Source organism: Erinaceus europaeus, chromosome 20 (genome assembly GCF_950295315.1).
Source record: "Erinaceus europaeus chromosome 20, mEriEur2.1, whole genome shotgun sequence".
Classification (NCBI taxonomy): Eukaryota; Metazoa; Chordata; class Mammalia; order Eulipotyphla; family Erinaceidae; genus Erinaceus; species Erinaceus europaeus.
The window spans coordinates 20,298,275-20,315,491 of record NC_080181.1 but is presented as its reverse complement, the minus strand read 5'-3'; the positions used below and the strand labels follow the sequence as shown (position 1 = coordinate 20,315,491).

Genomic DNA, 17,217 nt, shown 5'->3' with positions numbered 1-17,217 from the left:
TGGTTTATATCTCTGGAAATCTCCTGGTTGGCCTGCTATTGATTTGCCTTTGAAAAGGAGTCAGTGAGAAACGCACACACCGTAGGCCTGAAATTGAAGCTGCCCTTGGCATTTTGCAGCAGATACTCCTCTGCAGCTGAGTCCATTTTAAACATGGCTGCCCCCAGCAGGCGCAGGGCCCTACAGCTGCCTGCTATAGCCGGGCTTGCCTTACAAGGCTGCAGGGGCTCAGCTACAGTGGGCAGCCTGTCTTGGTGTTTTATGGGCAGGATAAATATTTGTGTTACATTCGCACATTCAGCTTGGATCCTGAGCCCACTTTATGACCAGACCTGGGGAGACTGGAGAGCCGCTCAGTGCCAATGACAGGAAAATGTACTTTTCTGGTCACAAGAAACAGTTTGGGCTTGAGGACTGAGAGAAAAGAGTATTACTGGGCCTCACTGGACAGACTCTGAAGGCAGATTTTTCCCACCCAGCTTTCCCTCCCAAATGAGCTAACCCTCTGCACCTGAGGTCGTGCAGGTGCGCTGCTCACCCCCGTGATACACATCGGAGCTGAAAATATCATCAGAGGAAACAGCTGAAGCTGGAGAGGGGAGGGGGCCTGTTTTGCCTTAGCTCACCTAGCCAGCAGTGTCCCAGTAGCATAGGCCTCTTCCTGCTTGCAATCTACAGGAAAGTCGTCTTTTCCTTAACTTCAGAATCTTTCCTACTCTCTAATGTACTTTTTCAAGCACCTCTAGGAAGAGTTTAGACCCTCTGAGTGAGAGGGCTGCCCTACCCTGTCACAGAAGAGTGGACAAAGCTGTTGACAGTCTCAGCCACAGTCTACTGTTCCCGCTTCACATCTCTTACCTACGTGTTCATGGTTTTCTACTCTTTTTTCCCTAGGAAGAAGCTGACTTTTATTAAGCACCTAGCATATGCCAAGTTGTTTTCAATTTACAGGAGCTCTACGAGTTCGGGGTTATTATTCCCACTGCAAGTGTAACCACTGTGTGGAATAAACAGGACCCATGGGATAGATTGAAAAGGCAAATCTGTGCATGTTGCCACTGCCTCCTTAAACTTGTTCAATGGCCAGTTCTCTCCCCTGACGCTGGGTAAAGCCTGACTTTTCTTTTCAGGCTTAGAGAGCATAAGTCACCAACATAACATTGAAATTCAATCATTTAAAATCTCCAGTTCAAGGTAATGATAAGCATATATCCATCTTTATACAAAAGCATGTTAACCAGGATATTAAAGGTTTCTGCTTTGCTAACAAACAACCTTAAAAGCTCAGTGAGTAACAGAACACCTCAACTTAACCTCTCACGCGAGAGCCCTGGAGGTTGGGGACAGTCTCCAGGGCAGCTGCGCATCACACGTGCTTCTGTGACCCTGACCACTGTGTGTGTGGTGGGAGGTCCATGTCCCACAGGGGAGGGGACAGTCCTGTGACCCAAACCACTGTGTGTGTGGTGGGGGTGTCCATGTCCCACAGGGGAGGGGACAGCCCAAGACTCAACACAGGTGCCTTTGGGGCATCAGTCTGAATGTGTTGCTCATCCCTTCCAACCACATTCCTGCCCCCAGAACTAAGCATGTTGCCCCATATAACTTTAGGAGCTGAGAAGGACACTGCCAAAGAAAAACACAGTGGGAAACTGCTAACCACAGTCCATTGTCTGCCAGCAAGTCAGTCTCTTGACCCCAGTGGCCCTGGTGTCCCTGGAGGCCCAAGCTACAATCTGCTCCCGCCACAAGAGTAAAGGGTGCAGCCAGTTGCAGTATTTTCTTTCTCAAACACCACTTCCTCACCTTCCAACTTGGACCAGACAGAGGAAAGGAGTCTGTAGCACAACAGTACCAGGGACTCCCCGTCTGCAGTGTCCAGAGGTGTCTTCCCTCTCAGGGTGCTCTCATGGCTTGTCGGAGATTCAAAGGAAACAACAGAGCATGCCTTGCGATCCAGCACTTTCTCCTTCCCACCACTGCCCTCCCTGTCCAGGCTCTGGTTTGGCGACAGCCCACACCACATACCTGCTTTCTGCTGGATCTCCATGACTGTCCCCTTGAGGAAGACTGAAAATGGTGCCAGCCAGCAGTCTCCCACTTAAGTACTCTGCAGAGAGCATGCTCGTTTCTTTGCCTTAACAGCCTCCAGGTGTCCTGCCCAGCCCTCTCCTGTGTAGCAGCTTTTCAGCTTCACAGGGAGTAGCTGACCTCAGGTCTGTTGACCTCTGAAGCCAGGCAGCAGACCCCCAAATCCTGGATTCTCCTAACTGCAGAAGATAAAACTATCTCAAGTGCTCACTTGAAGTACCTCCTCCCTGTGGGGACCGGAAGTCCACCTCAGAGGCATTCTGGGGTAACGGAGGTGACCTGGTGGTTGCAGCACAGGATTTGTATGTGTGAGGCCCCGGATTCGAGTCCCCACATCGTATATGTCAATGTAGAGCGATTCTGGTTCTCTCATTTTCTCACACTCTCATTTTCACACATCCTCTCATTAGCTAAACGGCAAGCAAACAAATAACTGAATCTTAAAACTCCTCTCTATCAGATTTCTAACAGCCTGATAGTAAACTGTTCCCACATTGCTAGACAAAGGTTTTGAGAGTAGCAATCATGGATTCTCAGGTTTTCCTGCAAATTCTACAGACGGTCAGTGTGTTTCAATCAATTTAGCAGGCTGTGACCCAAATGACAGCAGACACTCAGTCCAACAGAAGTTGGCTGAAGCAAAATGGAGAATTTATTGTTAGATCAGTGAGATGACTCGTGGAACACAAAAGAAAGCATATGCATTCCATTGGGATTCCGGAATTGCTAGAGTTAAGGGTTTGACTCTCCTTAGGACCTTCTCTGCGTCTTGACTATGGTCTCCTTCCTGCTCTCCACGTTATTCCTGCCCCTCTCTCTGAAAAGTGATGGGCTGCCCTTGTTTCCTGGTCCTGTTCTGGGACACATAATTACTGGCAGCTCCCAAAGGTCACATGGTATAACCAGTGACAAGACAGAGAGAGAGGGAGGGGGGACAGGGGAAGGAGAGAGAGAGAGAGAGAGAGAGAGAGAGAGAGAGAGAGAGAGACTTCCCATTCTCTCAGGCCCTGAAGGAAGAGACACACAGGGGTAGTAAGATTGCACACTGGCAGCATACTGAACCTCCATGTCTGAGGCTTGGAAAGCCCAAATCCAACTCCTGGCACTGCCATAAGCTGGAGCTGACTAGTGTTCTGGCCTTTCTCTGTCAGTCTCGCATCAACAATGAACAGATCTTTAATACAGGATGGGAGGAAGACACAGGCTCAGCATGGTTAAGAATTCTTGGGGGTTAGGTGGTGGTGGGCCAAATTGAGCACACTCGTTACCATGTGCGAGGACTAGCGTTTGAGACTGTTCCCCACCTGCAGGGGAGATGCTTCACAACTGGTGAAGCAGGTTTGCGTATGTCTCTTTCTCTATATATATCTCCCTCTCTCATAACAAACAAAGTAGAAAGAAAGGGAAGAAGGAAGGAAGAAGAAAGGGTTGCTAACAGCAACCCAATGGTGACATTGGTGGCAATTAAAAAAGAGAGAGAGGGAGCCAGGCGGTAGCACAGCCGGTTAATTGCACGTGACACAAAGCATGAGGACCGGTGTTAAGGATCCCAGTTTAAGCCCCTGGCTCCCCACCTGCAGAGAATCTCACTTTACAGGCGGTGAAGCAGGTCTGCAGGTGTCTATCTTTCTCTCCCCCTCTGTCTTCCTCTCCTCTCTCCATTTCTCTCTGTCCTATCCAATAGGATAGGACGATGACAACAGTAACTACAACAGTAAAACAAGGGCAACAAAAGGGAATAAATAAATATTTAAAAGAGAGAGAAAGCAAGAATTCTCAGTGAGAGCATTCAGGTAGATTTGGGGGTGGGGCTCACTGCAACATGACAGCTCCCCAGCAGCCTGGATGGTGAGTGATGGTGGAAGCCTCAGAAGAAAAAACTTCTGAGCTCTTATCCAGATTTTCAGTCGTTTCGACTCTGCCAATGTATCTATCTAGCTGTTCAAACTTCTAGTTTGGTTTCCAGACTTGGGAGGTGGTGATGGGGTTCTAGTCGGTGCAAAAGCCACAGAAGCTGGTCCATCTCTCTTCTTAGCTCTCCCACCAATAAAGATTTTTTTTCATCAGTCATAAAACATTCACCACAAAGTGCCTTAAAATTTGAGATGACTTCCCATGAGTCTTTCATGCGAAACAGCACATATCTATGGCCTGAGGCTTTTTGTAGAAAACCATTTTTAAGTTTAAATTAACATCTAGAATAATGTTCTGTAGGTAGAAGTTGCTCAGCAATTGTTTACTGATTGACGTGGACACACAAGAACCCATGTCCTGCGCCACCTCACCTTCTACTGCCCTGCCTCACCATGTGGATACTGTATTCACTCAGGCAATGAGGTTGGACCTCAGAGCATCACTTGACTACCAACTCAAAGCCCCCCCTCCCCATTTTGTTTTCAACACGAGTTAAGAGCTCAGAAAGGACAGCCACAAAACTAAGCAGGTGGGGATAAAAGATTGTGTCTATAAAGGCAACCTTGACCTTAGGTTTGCTCACTCTGAGCATCTGCAGAGAAGAGGCTGGTGGGGGCTGAGCACCAGCTACTTCCCTAGAAACATGGAGCCACAAGAAATCTCAGGATAATGTCAGAGGGAGGAGACCGTTGAGATAGAAACTCAACCTCTCTGAATCAGGCATTTAGGAGGAAGTCAAAACTGGGAAAGCATATCATTATTTAAAAATCCCATTACAGTTCTATGGGGGTGGAGGGTGAAGGGATTTGCTAATTTCAGGAAGTGACTGAGTAGTTGTAAGTACCCAAAATTAATTGATGGTTTTCAGGAAGAAATAGAGTGTAGGTAACAGTGCGTCATAAACCCATCGCTGGAGAGGAGGAAGACTATTAATTCTCATGATTCCTCATACCACAGGACAGAAAAGTAATAGTTCAAGTTGTGTATGATGAAATCTAATGCTGTGGCATAATTTCTTCTCATCGATCGGTTCCCAGCCTATCTCTGGTGATTTATAGGAATAACGGAAAGGGAGCACTGTGCAGGACGGGCTGAGGACGTTCATGCACAGGATTGGTTTCCAGACTTAATAGATTTTCAATTATGGTCTATGGAAGAGTGTTAAGTTCCTGTTGGAGGCAGTGAGTCTGAAATGTAGCCACTCCTGGTTCTCCAGATCCTATCTACCACTCCCAACAAGGCAAGGGGGAGAGGCCTACCCCTCACTGGTTTCCTCGCATGACTGGTTAGAGGGGTCTGAGTTACAGCCTCCATCCACCAAAACTTACAAAGCTACACCCCTGAAACTGAGAAACTGGAAAAGATATGACTCATGGGGCTAAAATATCACCTATTCTACCCAATGCAATGTGACAGCCCAGCAGAGGTTTGATCTAAGAGGCAGAGTCTACCCAGGAAGGAGACAGTCACAGAGGGTTCAAGGTCAGAAACAAAGAGAACAGGGGAAGGCTTCAAAGGCTGGTCAACAATTCTAGAGAAGCACAAACACTTTCTGCCATTGTAGCCTTAGTGCCTAATACATTGTTGGGTCCTATTGTGCACTCAGATAGGTTCTGAAGTAGTTTGGGAATGACAGAGACCTTTAAGGAATAGTTACAAGCTTCACTTCTCCAGACCCCCTGCAGGAAATGGGTGTTAGACCAGGATGGGCCCGTGGGCTTTACACAGATGCAATGCAGGCCTGTCAGCATTAGCCCACAAACCCTCACTTACCTCTGCCCTTGCACTGATGACTATGGAGAGCTCAAGTTTCCAGGGATACATTTCAAGATGTAATCTGTCTGAAGCTTGGGCTGCCTTTGTCCTTTTTTCCTCTGAATGGTTAATATGAATAAAGTGAAATCTTAAGGGTGAGAGAGCTAATTCAGCAGGAGAGCACAGGAACTGTCTGTCTGAGGCCCCAGGTTCAATCCCTGGCACTCCACATATCAAAGCTGATTGGTGCTCTGTTCTCCCCACACCACATCTCTTTTTCCTTCACAGAAAAATTAATACATGAATATTTAAAAAAATTAAATGAAACTATACATAATTTGAAAACATGAAGAGTTTTATAGGTATAGATGTGTCACTGTCAAACACAATGGGTTTTCTATTGCTCAGCGTGTGCTGATTTGTCAGATTTACACTCCTCCTCAAGGGGAAGCTGGGCAAGTGTTGAGGGGACCCAGAAAGTCAAAGGTGAGTCATCAGCTCCACACATCAGCATGACCTGCTTCTTCAGCCTCTCAGCCTTCCACGTACCAAACTTTCACTAATCTCCTGCTATTCTCAGCAACTTGCTGCCACACAGGTCCCACCAGCAAGCTTGGTCGTTTAGAGGGAGCATGTGTCTAGTCAGATAATTGCAACCAGTTTGATCAAAAGCGGAACAGAAGTGAGTGATACATGCTGAGGGTGGAGGCACCTCTAATTCTTTCTGCAGAGAGAGACGTGGAGATTTTCACAGAGGAGGGTCCCTGCTTTCCTCAGCTGTACATATCAGCTCTCCCGGGGACACACAGAGACCAGGATCTAGAAGAAACAGGTGCATGAGAAAGAACCCAACTGGAAATTGTGGCCCCTCCCTTAGCTCCTCCTGAGACTGTGCCCCACGTCCTGGTGCCACCCGGACACAGCACTAATGTTCCAGATGTATGTGTAATTACTTCTCTTCCCAGCACTCTTATGATGAACAGAGTGACCATTAGTTTTTGTCTAAAATCCAACCAGGCCTTCAGAGACTAAATGCTAACCTCTCTTCCCCACGTTGCTCTGGCACTCGGAGAAGGTGCAGTGCCGGAGCCTGGAGAGAAGGACAAAGGCCTCCCACAGCGCCCGTGACTGGCTAGGTTAACACAGTGCTGCTATCCAGATGCCCAGCTGCCTCCATCCACAGTTTCTGAAGTATTGGCCAAACACCTCACCACGCCAGATGCCCAGGCCCAGGCCAGCATTCCTACGTGTTCGGGCAGGGCCAGGACCAGAGGTGATAGGAGGGCAGAAATCACTACCAGTGGTGACAACCTGACAAAATCTGCTACATGGTCCTCAGGCCATCCTCCCAAGTCCAAGGGCCTCAGGTCTTTTCCCCTGGATCTCTGCAGGCCTCTGAGCAAGGCTCAACACATTCCCCCCCACTTTCTCTGGGCAGCAGACCCGGAGGAACACACAGGCCCATCCATTTTGTTGTGTAGCGTCTCCGAGCACACACTTTCAACAGCTGGGCCATAGAAGCTCCTGGAGCTCCACTTCCCCAGAGCCCCACCCTACTAGGGAAAGAGAGAGACAGGCTGGGAGTATGGATCGACCAGTCAACACCCATGTTCATCAGGGAAGCAATTACAGAAGCCAGACCTTCCACCTTCTGCATCCTACAAAGACCTTGGGTCCATACTCTCAGAGGGTTATAGAGTAGGAAAGCTATCAGGGGAGGGGATGAGATACAAAGTTCTGGTGTTGGGAATTGTGTGGAGTTGTACCCCTCTTATCCTATGGTTTTGTTAAAGTCTCCTTTTTTAAATAAATAAATAAATAAAATTTAATAAAAAGAGAGACCAGGATCTCAAGGCCATTCTCTTCTTGTCTGATTTTATCCCAGCCCCCTAGAAGTTAGAATTAGGGCTCTGTGTCCCTCTCCCTAAGAGTCTATGGGAACTAGGGGAGGGCTGCAGCATTAGGGGGTGGGGAGCCCAGATGCAATTTTTGATATTAAAGCCAGCATTTTCATTGACTTTCCACTAACTTCTCCCCCTGTCTCTTCTACTTGTAACTATGGAAACTTGTAATAGATGTCCATTTAGATCCACAAAAGGGATGATTTTTAGAAACAAAAGAGAGTGTATTTCCAATAGCCCTGGCTTCTATTTCATCTTATTCCTGCCACCTGGCCCTGGTTCTCAGGTGCACAGGGGTGATATTCACGGCTTAACAGACAAGTGGCCCCATCATCAGTGTCTACTGAGGTGTAGGTGACCTTGGAGCCCCTCAACATAGGTGATCCTCGTCTGTATGGCTGGAAAGATGGGTGTCGCTGCCTGGAGGTGGGGAGCAGATGCAATGATTCTAAAACACCCCAAGAGAACTACTTTCCAGCATTCCAGGAGAGTGAGAGCACACACCCCTTACTGATTCCTGGTGAGAGGAAGGTGGGCAGCAGTGCTGTAACATCGGCTCCACAAAGCTAAGGCGGTGGGCCTGCACATCTGAGCATTAACACAGGGCTGTGCTCCCTGGCCCAGAGGATAATAAATTTCTTTAACTTTATTTTATCTGATAGAACAGAGAGAAATTGAGAGGGAGGGGAGGGAGCGAGACAACTGCAGTACTTACTGTCTCACCACACATGAGCCTCCCTCCTGCAGGCAGGGACTGAACCTGGGTCCTTGCGCATGGTAGTACATGTACTTAACCAGATACACCACCGCCCAACCAGAAGAATAGTATTTTTATATTAAAGCAAGTACAAGTTATAGGGAAGAAAATACTATAGCCTCATTTTTCTTAGTTTTATTTATTGGACAGAGACAGAAATTGAGAGGGGAAAGGGGGGACAGAGAGGGAGAGAGACAGAGAAACACTTGCAGCACTGCTTCACCACTCTTGAAGCGTTCCTCCTGCAGGTGAGAACTAAGGGCTTCAACCTGGGTCCTTGTATATGGTAACATGTGAGCTTTACCAGGTATGCCACCACCTGGCCCCCCAAATTTCATAGTACTCTATGAAGTTAAAAAGAATTTTGTGTTTCTAACATAGCTTCAGACTAAACCCCTGCTCCCTCTCAGGACTAAGAGAATGTCACTCTAAAGTGGAAAGGTTCTACCCCAAATTCCCCACCTCCTTGCTTGGTGTAGTGATTCATGTCTTTCTAAGATCCTTAGGAATTATGGTTTAGCATCTTGACAAAGCTAATTTCAAGCCAGTTTTAAGATGATGGGGGTTCAAAGCCTGCCCCTCCACAGTGCAGAAGATACATCTGATCTGAGACCCAGCCTTCTCTCTCCTCTCATGCCTCACCTCTCCAGAGTTCCAATTCAAAGACTGAGTTCTGAGAAGATGTAATTACTCCTAAGTGCCTGAATGTCACCTAGTGATTGGGGAAACCCAATCAAACTCACTTGAAGGGACTTAGCATAGAGCCAAGAAGAGAATCAATATTATTTTCTCTCCACTGAAAAGAAATGACAAAGGAAATTGTCCAACAGGGAAGCCTTTCAACTAGAACACCACTGATTTATTGAATGTTTGGCAGGTGAATCTGAATTCTCAGACCTGACTCCCCATACCCTTCCTTGTCCTTCTCATTCCCCATACTTCTGGCAGAGGAGATTGGTCCCACAGATATTCCCAACAGTACCTGGGCCTTAGATAAGAGCAAGTTGAAGTTTCTGATTCTCGGGAAAGAATAAGAACCCCACAGTCAAACTTTCTGGGCTAGATATTGCTAAGGCTTGAAGGTGCCATGTGTCTCTTGTTCTTTTTATTACAAAACGCCCCCCCCCCATAAAGTTCAGATAGGAAGTTGATGGTCAGGTCTACCATGGCACCAGCCATATACCCATGATGTAAGCCCCGGACCTTTATAACAAGTTCCTATGTCACCTCTGACTTTCACGTGGTTCTTTCACTCTTCACTTGTTTCACTAAGAGCCAGGGGACTCTCCTTTTTGTCCCCACCCAGAGAACACTGCTTTGCTGTAGTGATTATGCTGAACTGAAGTTGTGTTTGAACACAAAAGCACTGAATTTCTTAGGAGGAGGGACTAGTGTTCTCTAGTCCGGAAGAACAGGAGCAGGGAAAATAGTCCCCACTTGCTGTGACAGGAAAAAAACATATCAGACTTCTATCCCTCCCCCACCATGGCCATAGCTATAAAGAATGGACATTACAAGGAAAGGAGATATGACTTGAGTTAGGCGTACGCCAGCCTTAGTTCCATATAAATAAAGCACATTTCCCTTCATGCAAAAGCTGGAATGACAGTTTAGCGCTGGGCAGAAAAGACCAATTCTGTCCAGTTTCAAGGGAGCTTAAAAGGCAACAGATGCCAAAAGCTCTCTGGGACCTCCCCTTTCTACCTCAAGATAGTTATGACATTTCCCATGAGCGAGGTGCCCTATCTGTGCCAGCAGAGGTACATTCTTAGCACTGGAAACCGAGTCAACAGCAGAAAGAACCTATAAAAACAGACCTACTAAAGTAACCTGAGAAGGCAAAATAGCTCACTTGGGTAGTGCACCTGCTTTGCCATGCATGCGACCCAGGCCCCCACCACACTGGAGGTTACTGGAGGTTAGACAGATCTTGGACTCTGTCTCTCTATCTGAAAAAGTCAACCCAGAGTGCTAAAGCCCCAACAATGACAAAAAAGAAAAATAAACAAAACTCCTAGTCTTTCATTAGTCTCTCCTGTATTCTTCCTAGTCATCCTTTCACAAGTTACCGACCCTAGGTCTATCCCCCTTTCTCTTGTGTTGCCACTTTTCATTATTATTATCATTCTTATTATTGTCCTATAAGCTTTCAATCCTATTTCTTCAGTTTTTCATTTTTCCTTTGATGTTCCTGTAAAAGAACGTTTAATATTTTTGTAGCCACAAAAATATTAAACGTAACACATGTTTCTCTCCTACTAATGTGTCTGATGTCCAGTCACAGAACATAATAGGTGTAGGAAGAAAGCTTGCCTCCTCTACATGAATCCCTTCTACAGCCCAGGATATCTCTCTTCCTCTCTCTCCCTCTTTCTCTTCCTCTCTCTCCCTCTCTCTCTCTCTCTTCCTCTCTCTCTCTCTCCCTCTCTCCCTCTCTCTCTTCCTCTCTCCCTCTCTCTCCCTCTCTCCCTCTCTCTCCCTCTCTTCCTCTTTCTCCCTCTCTCTCTCCCTCTCTCTCCCTCTCTCTCTCCCTCTCTCTCCCTCTCTCTCCCTCTCTCTCTCTCTCTGCCACTAGGGCTATCACTGGCGGCTTGGTACCTGCAAGACAAATTCACTGCTCCTAGTGGACAATTTTTTCTTTTCTTGTTTTTTTTCTTTTTTCCTTTATTCTATTTGATAGGATGAAGAAAAACTGATAAGGGGTGTGGAGACAGAGAGAAAAAGAGAGACACTTGCAGACTTGCTTCACCACTCATGAAGCTCTACCCTCCCCTCCCCACAGATAGGGACCTTGTGCTTGAACCCGGGTCCTCAAAACAGTAACTATGCACTGTACTATGTGTGCCACTGCCCGGCCTATCTCTTCACTTTTTTCACCTGGAGGCTAAGGCAGGACTCCTATGCTCTGTGGCTGATCAGCTGAGAGCACTTGGAAGGTGGGCCAGGGTCTTTCTCCCAGGGCCAGGGCAAGTGTGACTAGGTCTCGATTTCAGTTTCAAGATTTGGCCTGTCTCAGTCTCCAACAGATTGGCATTGGCCTGGGGTTAGCAGCCCCTTGCTGCTTAATAAACTCCTCTCCCCAAAGGGTTGCTTTGTGCGTACATGCCCATCTGCCAGCTCCTGCAGGGCAGGAGGAGAGGGATGACCTGGGCCCTGACAATGACTATCACTAACCTACGAATCCGAACAGAACTGCAAGGATGCAGGAGCTCCCACACTCACACATGCAGATCAGTCTGCTCCGAAACTGAGGCTGGTCTGTTAGGATGTAATTCTCACTTATCACAGTTGGAATCTCAGTGCTCAGAGTCAAAGGCACCAGGTGGTGATCAAAGCAGCTAGTGACTGGCAGGGGGAGTGAGGGGAGGGAGGTGTCCAGGCTTTAGAAGTAGAATATATAATGGTGAGATGATGAGGACACAGGCCTTGGAGCCAAGTAGATCTCTGTGCCTTGCCTCTGACTTACTCTGTATAAGGGGTGTCAGTGTCTGTGTGTGTGTGTGTGTGTGTGTGTGTGTCTCCCCTTGACTTTGCTTCTCAGCTCCCACATGACTGTTTCTCCCTTCCTGCTGTTGCTGCCTACTGCCTCTCCCGTTCCCACAATGCCAGTCTCATCTCTCTCTCTCTCTCTCCCAAGAACCCTGCTCTCTGGATCAGAGAATGACTTTAGGGTCAGCCCAAAGGAGATCAGCTTTAAGACAAGAATACCCATATGGTTTCCATAGAGAGAAGGGGCCAGCTGGGGGAGGGCTCCTGGGCAGCAGGGACCCTTCCCCATCCCCAGTCTCTATTGTTAGGCAAACAAAGTCCCTGGTACTGGGCTGGGTTGAATGCAAATTGAATTAAGTCTCCATCTGTTAGTTTACTCATTAAGGAATTTTGTTTTGTTTTGTTTCTATTCTCCTTTTTGGACTCACCCCAGTTTCATACTTGCTAATGAGTGGATCAAATAGTATTAGGGGATATGGGGGAGGCTGACAGGGTCTGCTGGGAGTCCCCAGGCTTCTTCTCTGACACCTCCAAGAGATCCTCACCAACCCCACCCTCCCTTAGGATCACGACAGCCTCAACCCTCTTAGTCCAAAATACTGAGCAGATACACATTTACATGCAATGATCAGGGTGTTTATTTCTTATTCAGAGGGTTACTCCCCAGGCCCCAGCCCCGCTTCCCACCTTCCCGCTGCCTGGTCCAGGATAAGGACTTTTCCCTATAGTTGTACAGGAAAGGAAAAACACTCAGAAGGCTATTATTTTTTTCTAAGGACCACACATGATCCAAAGGAGGACTGCACAGTGAGCTGCAAATAGGCTTTCAGATCTAGAATTCATCTTCTCAAAAGCCAACTTCTGTATGAGGGCAAGGGGTCCATCTGGCCAGGGAACTGAGAGGATGGATCCCCTTCAGGTGGACCATCAGGGTCTTTTTTATTTATTTATGTATTGGATAGGACAGAGAGAAATAGAGAGGTAGGAGAGAAAGACAGATACTTACAGACCTGCTTCACTGCTTATGAAACAACCCCCCTGCAGGCGGGGAGCTGGGGACTCGAGCTGGGATCCTTGCGCAGTTCCTTATGCTTTGTACTATGTACACTTAACCTGATGCACCACTGCCTGGCCCCCGACTCTAGGAGTCTTCAGAGAGCAATCCAGCTGTAGTTTCTGGACTCTGCTCTCTGCTGTGCTGAGGTCATCTCTGCAATCATAGGAGGAAGAGGGAGTTATTTTGAGTCAGGGGCCTCTGACCTTCTCTGTCAGGTGCTGTCATAGTGCAAGACATGTCTATCCTTAGGGTCTTGGGAAAATTCAGCTGAAGGAAAGAGAGAGGGGCACTTGAGGACCCTGGAGCACCTGTGATCATAGCAGCAGCATGGGGGGGGGTGGTTAATGGGAGGAGCTGGAAGGTTCCATTTGGTGTGATGGCACAGGAACTTTGGAGGTGGTGGGGTGAGTTAGGTGCAAAACTATACTCCTAGAATTCTATAATATTACAAACCAATGTTAGTGAAAAATAAATAAGTAAACTGAAAATAACCAAGGTCACTATCTATTAACTCTACTCCAGACCTTGACTGATTTTTAATTCCAACTATTTTGTTAAAAGATGATTGATATCAGATCTGTTGGGACTTTCCTAAGTGCAAGGATTTGAAAGCATAACTAATACCCTAACAAGAAAGTGGGGTGGGTGTTGATATATGCAACTAGAAAAATCCAAATCCAGAGGTTCTAGCTATCTTGTTTGATTCAACAGCTCAGCCACTGCCACCTGAACATGGTCTCAGTTCTGCTTTCCCCTGTTTGGTGCCCACTTGACACAGCCCCAATATGTCATTTGTCTTCCCATTGACAGCCAGGGTTGATTCAGCTGATCTGGCTGGCTAGATGGGTGGCTCCTTCCTCCCCCACTGCTCCATGTGCGTCCTTCCCAAAGCTGTGTGCTCAGTGAAAGAGGAAGACCTTTCCCAGAGTAGAGCTGGGACTGAACTTCAGTCAAGGGTATATGAGTAACTGAGCTCCCCTGCTAGGACCTCCAAACTAGTTCACAAGGTCCTAAGTATGGCTGCTCTAAGCAGCTCTAGACTTCAGTCCAAGAGGAAAAAGACAGAGTCAGGTGGCACAAAGCACAAGGACCAGCGTAAGGAGCCTGGTTCAAGCCCCCCGGCTCCCCACCTGCAGGGGAGTCACTTCACAAGCGGTGAAGCAATTCTCTCCTCCTCTCTGTCTTCCCCATCTCTCTCCATTTCTCTCTGTCCTACCCAACAACAACATCAGCAACAACAATAATAACTACAACAATAAAACAACAAGGGCAACAAAAGGGAATAAATAAATATTTTTTAAAAGGGGGAAAAAGAAGGAAAGCTTCCTTTTCCAATGATTTTGAGTTTAGGTTCTGGACCTGATCTCATTGCAACAGACTGGGTCACAAGGTGACCAACCACAGTTGAACTGAAGAGTCAATGTTCATTATTAGCAGGAAGTCCAAGTTACATTGCACCAAGAGAAAGGTTCTGACATTGATGCCCCTCTGCCTTTGCAAAGTCTCAGGCCTCTGTTGGGTTCTGATTGCAGAAGAAAGCAGGATAGATGCTGAATGACAAAAATAGAGCATATCTACTGCAACTACCACATGCCAGCACAGAGAAGGACAAACACACTCAGAAGGATGCATCGTTTTCTGAGGGTCATTGGAGTCTAGACCTGAGCATTTCCTAGGGCAAACACTGCTTGATATCCTTCTTCTTCCAGGAGTATCAGGTGGAATGGAAATAGAGAAGGAAGCAATGGTGGGGCAGTGAACTGTATACCAAAAGCAGCCCAGGAGGTGCTTCAGTAGTTGATGGACTTGCGTGTATGAGGTTCCAAGTCTAAACTCCAGAACCACATGTGCTGGAGTGATGTTTTAGTTCTTAATCTTATAAATACACACTTAAACCCTAAAAAAAAACAACTGTTGACTAAATTAAACAATTGAGCTTCCAACATGTCCTGCAAGGTATAAACATGTCATAGGAGCAAGGAATACTCACTCATCCATTCATCCATAGAGACAATGACTCCCTAACAGAAATAAATGATTGGATATTCCAGAACAAGAAGAGGCCACGGGGCAGTTGAGATCATCTAGACTGACAAGAGGTGCCTCTTCACCCACTCCCTCCTCACCTGTCCCTTTCCTAGCTACAAAAAGCCAAGTGCTAAGTGGGTGTAGCAGAATTCCTTCTCTTCTATTAAAAAGGGGCGTGTGTGTGTGTGTGTGTGTGTGTGTGTTTATTAAAAAATAAGCAGTGGACACATTCTTCTGTGCCTGAAATTATCTTAACCACTGGTGCCCCATAGGTATCCCCAAGACATCTAGTACTCAGTACTGCCTCAGTGAGTGATTCACAACGGCAGCTGCTCTGTCCACCTTGTTTCTGCCACATCCCTTGCATATCCTTTAGAACTCTTTGATTAAAAGTTAGACACTACTCTGGCTGACTTGAATGGAAGGCTTCAAATAACCACAGAATAGACAGAACATATGTTTGTTTTTGATCAGAGCAAGGCTCGGCTCTGGAATCAGTTCTGGCATATATGGGGGTTGGTTGAACCTGGCTCCCGCACACCAGTCTTGAATGCTGTTGCTATTTTATCTCCATAACTAGACAGAACATGTGAACAATTTGACTTCAGGATGGTGAGGAAGCTGGATGAATCCAAGGATATCAGAGGGTGCAAGTAATCAGGGCACCCAGCTGGGCAGGTAAATTAGAGTGGACTGAATCTGCTCTCTGCTCACCAAGCCTTGCCTCTCTGTACAGGATTTTGTCTGTCACCAGAGAAAAATGGCTTTCTTTGCTCAAGGGTACTTCGATTCCTCTAGCTGGGTGCCTTGCTAACGGTCACAAACAGCTAGCAGTGGCACTGGAAGTAATAAACAATTTTCTCGGGTTGCTGTCATCAAAAAATCTTCAGCTCCAACTATTTCTGGCCTTGTGTAATTCCACACCCAAGTCAGAGTCTAGAGGGGACTGGCTAGCTTGAGCCCCTGATGGGCATTTTCCTGAGGACTCTGGACTCGGGATTCAGAGATGTGGAGTGGGAGGAGGCAAGAACAACAAAGGAAAACAGAATTTTTTACCTAAAGGGGGGAAAGCACTGCCAAGCAGATGAGACCTGCCATTTTGCACTGTAGTCCACAGCTGAACAGGGAGCAAGCGTTCTGGCTTCCTCAGAGCTGCTGTGCTGAAATGTTCCTCCCAGAATCCCATACTGGTGGCTCTGCCTGGAGTTGTGCCATGCAGAAGCCTTGCCTGTCTCCTGTGTATATGCTGTCTTGCCAATCTTTCCAGGACCAGCACATGGGCTACAGCTGATAAGCTCTTAATTCCTTTGCTGAACGCTCAGCCCAGCCTCTCAGCCTAACACCACACCAGAGGGCCCCGGCTTAGGACTCCTACCCTGCTGGTTCCTTTTTTTATGACCCAAAAGAAGAAGACCTAGTTCTTCAGAACCATTCCAGTTGGATGACCCTCTGTACCCCACTCTTTGGAGTTCTCTACTCTGCACCTCATACCTTTCCTATGTAAAAACTCCTGTGCTTCTTGTGCTTTGCAAATTGACACTAAGCCTTTGGTTTTCTGTTGTTTTTATTGGTTTTCTTTGGTTTTTTATTGTTTGTTTTACCAAAGCCCCACTCTGGTGGTTCCAGTGGTTAAGCCTGAGACCACTCTCATGCGGGTCCTATGCACTGCTCTCTGGTCAACTCCTGGGAACAGGGAGCCTTTTGTTTAGTAGAGTGGTAGTTGAGTTTTCTCTCCTCTAGTTGTAAAAAGAATGGAAGTGGTTAGTTTTGTAATTTCAGTCCACTCTTCAGGGCTACTTTCCTGATGAGTTATCTTAGAAACAAAAACAATAAAGTGAGTATTATTTGTGCCGGTCAGACCTCACCCAAGGAAAGCCCAGTTTTCTTTTAATGTGTCTTTGACCTTGTTCCTTGCAGAAAAATTGCCCTTGAATTACTGTGCTAAAGAGCTTTTGACCTCTTCCTGAGCTTGGCTTATGTTGTAAGAGCCATCACATTAGCCATGAGTGGCTGTGTCTGAGCCATCCGGGATGGCAGGTACCAGCTCCTATTAGATTCCTTTCCGTCCTCAAATCGCCTCCTTGATAGAAACAGCCAAGAGTTGGTCCCAGTTCATCACCACTCTTTTCTATTTAACTCTTGTCCACTCTGATCTTGATGGCCTCCCAACTATTAACCTTGCTATTCATTTCTTGGTTTCTGCCCTTGGCCCAACCTTTAGACTT

The 17,217-nt window shown here is 46.9% G+C and overlaps 1 long non-coding RNA gene across 2 annotated transcripts in view; it reads right to left on the bottom strand.

Moving 5' to 3' along the window:
- The window catches only part of LOC132535002 (uncharacterized), a 240,501-nt gene that overhangs the window by 158,306 nt on the left and 64,978 nt on the right, over window positions 1-17,217 (bottom strand). Inside the window, exon 1 of one of the 2 annotated variants that reach the window (XR_009546778.1) lies at window positions 14,955-15,051. The exons of the other annotated variant lie outside the window; for it this stretch is intronic. This is a non-coding gene — a long non-coding RNA (uncharacterized LOC132535002). Of the gene's footprint in view, window positions 1-14,954; window positions 15,052-17,217 lie in introns of those variants that run through there. 2 annotated transcript variants of the gene reach the window in all.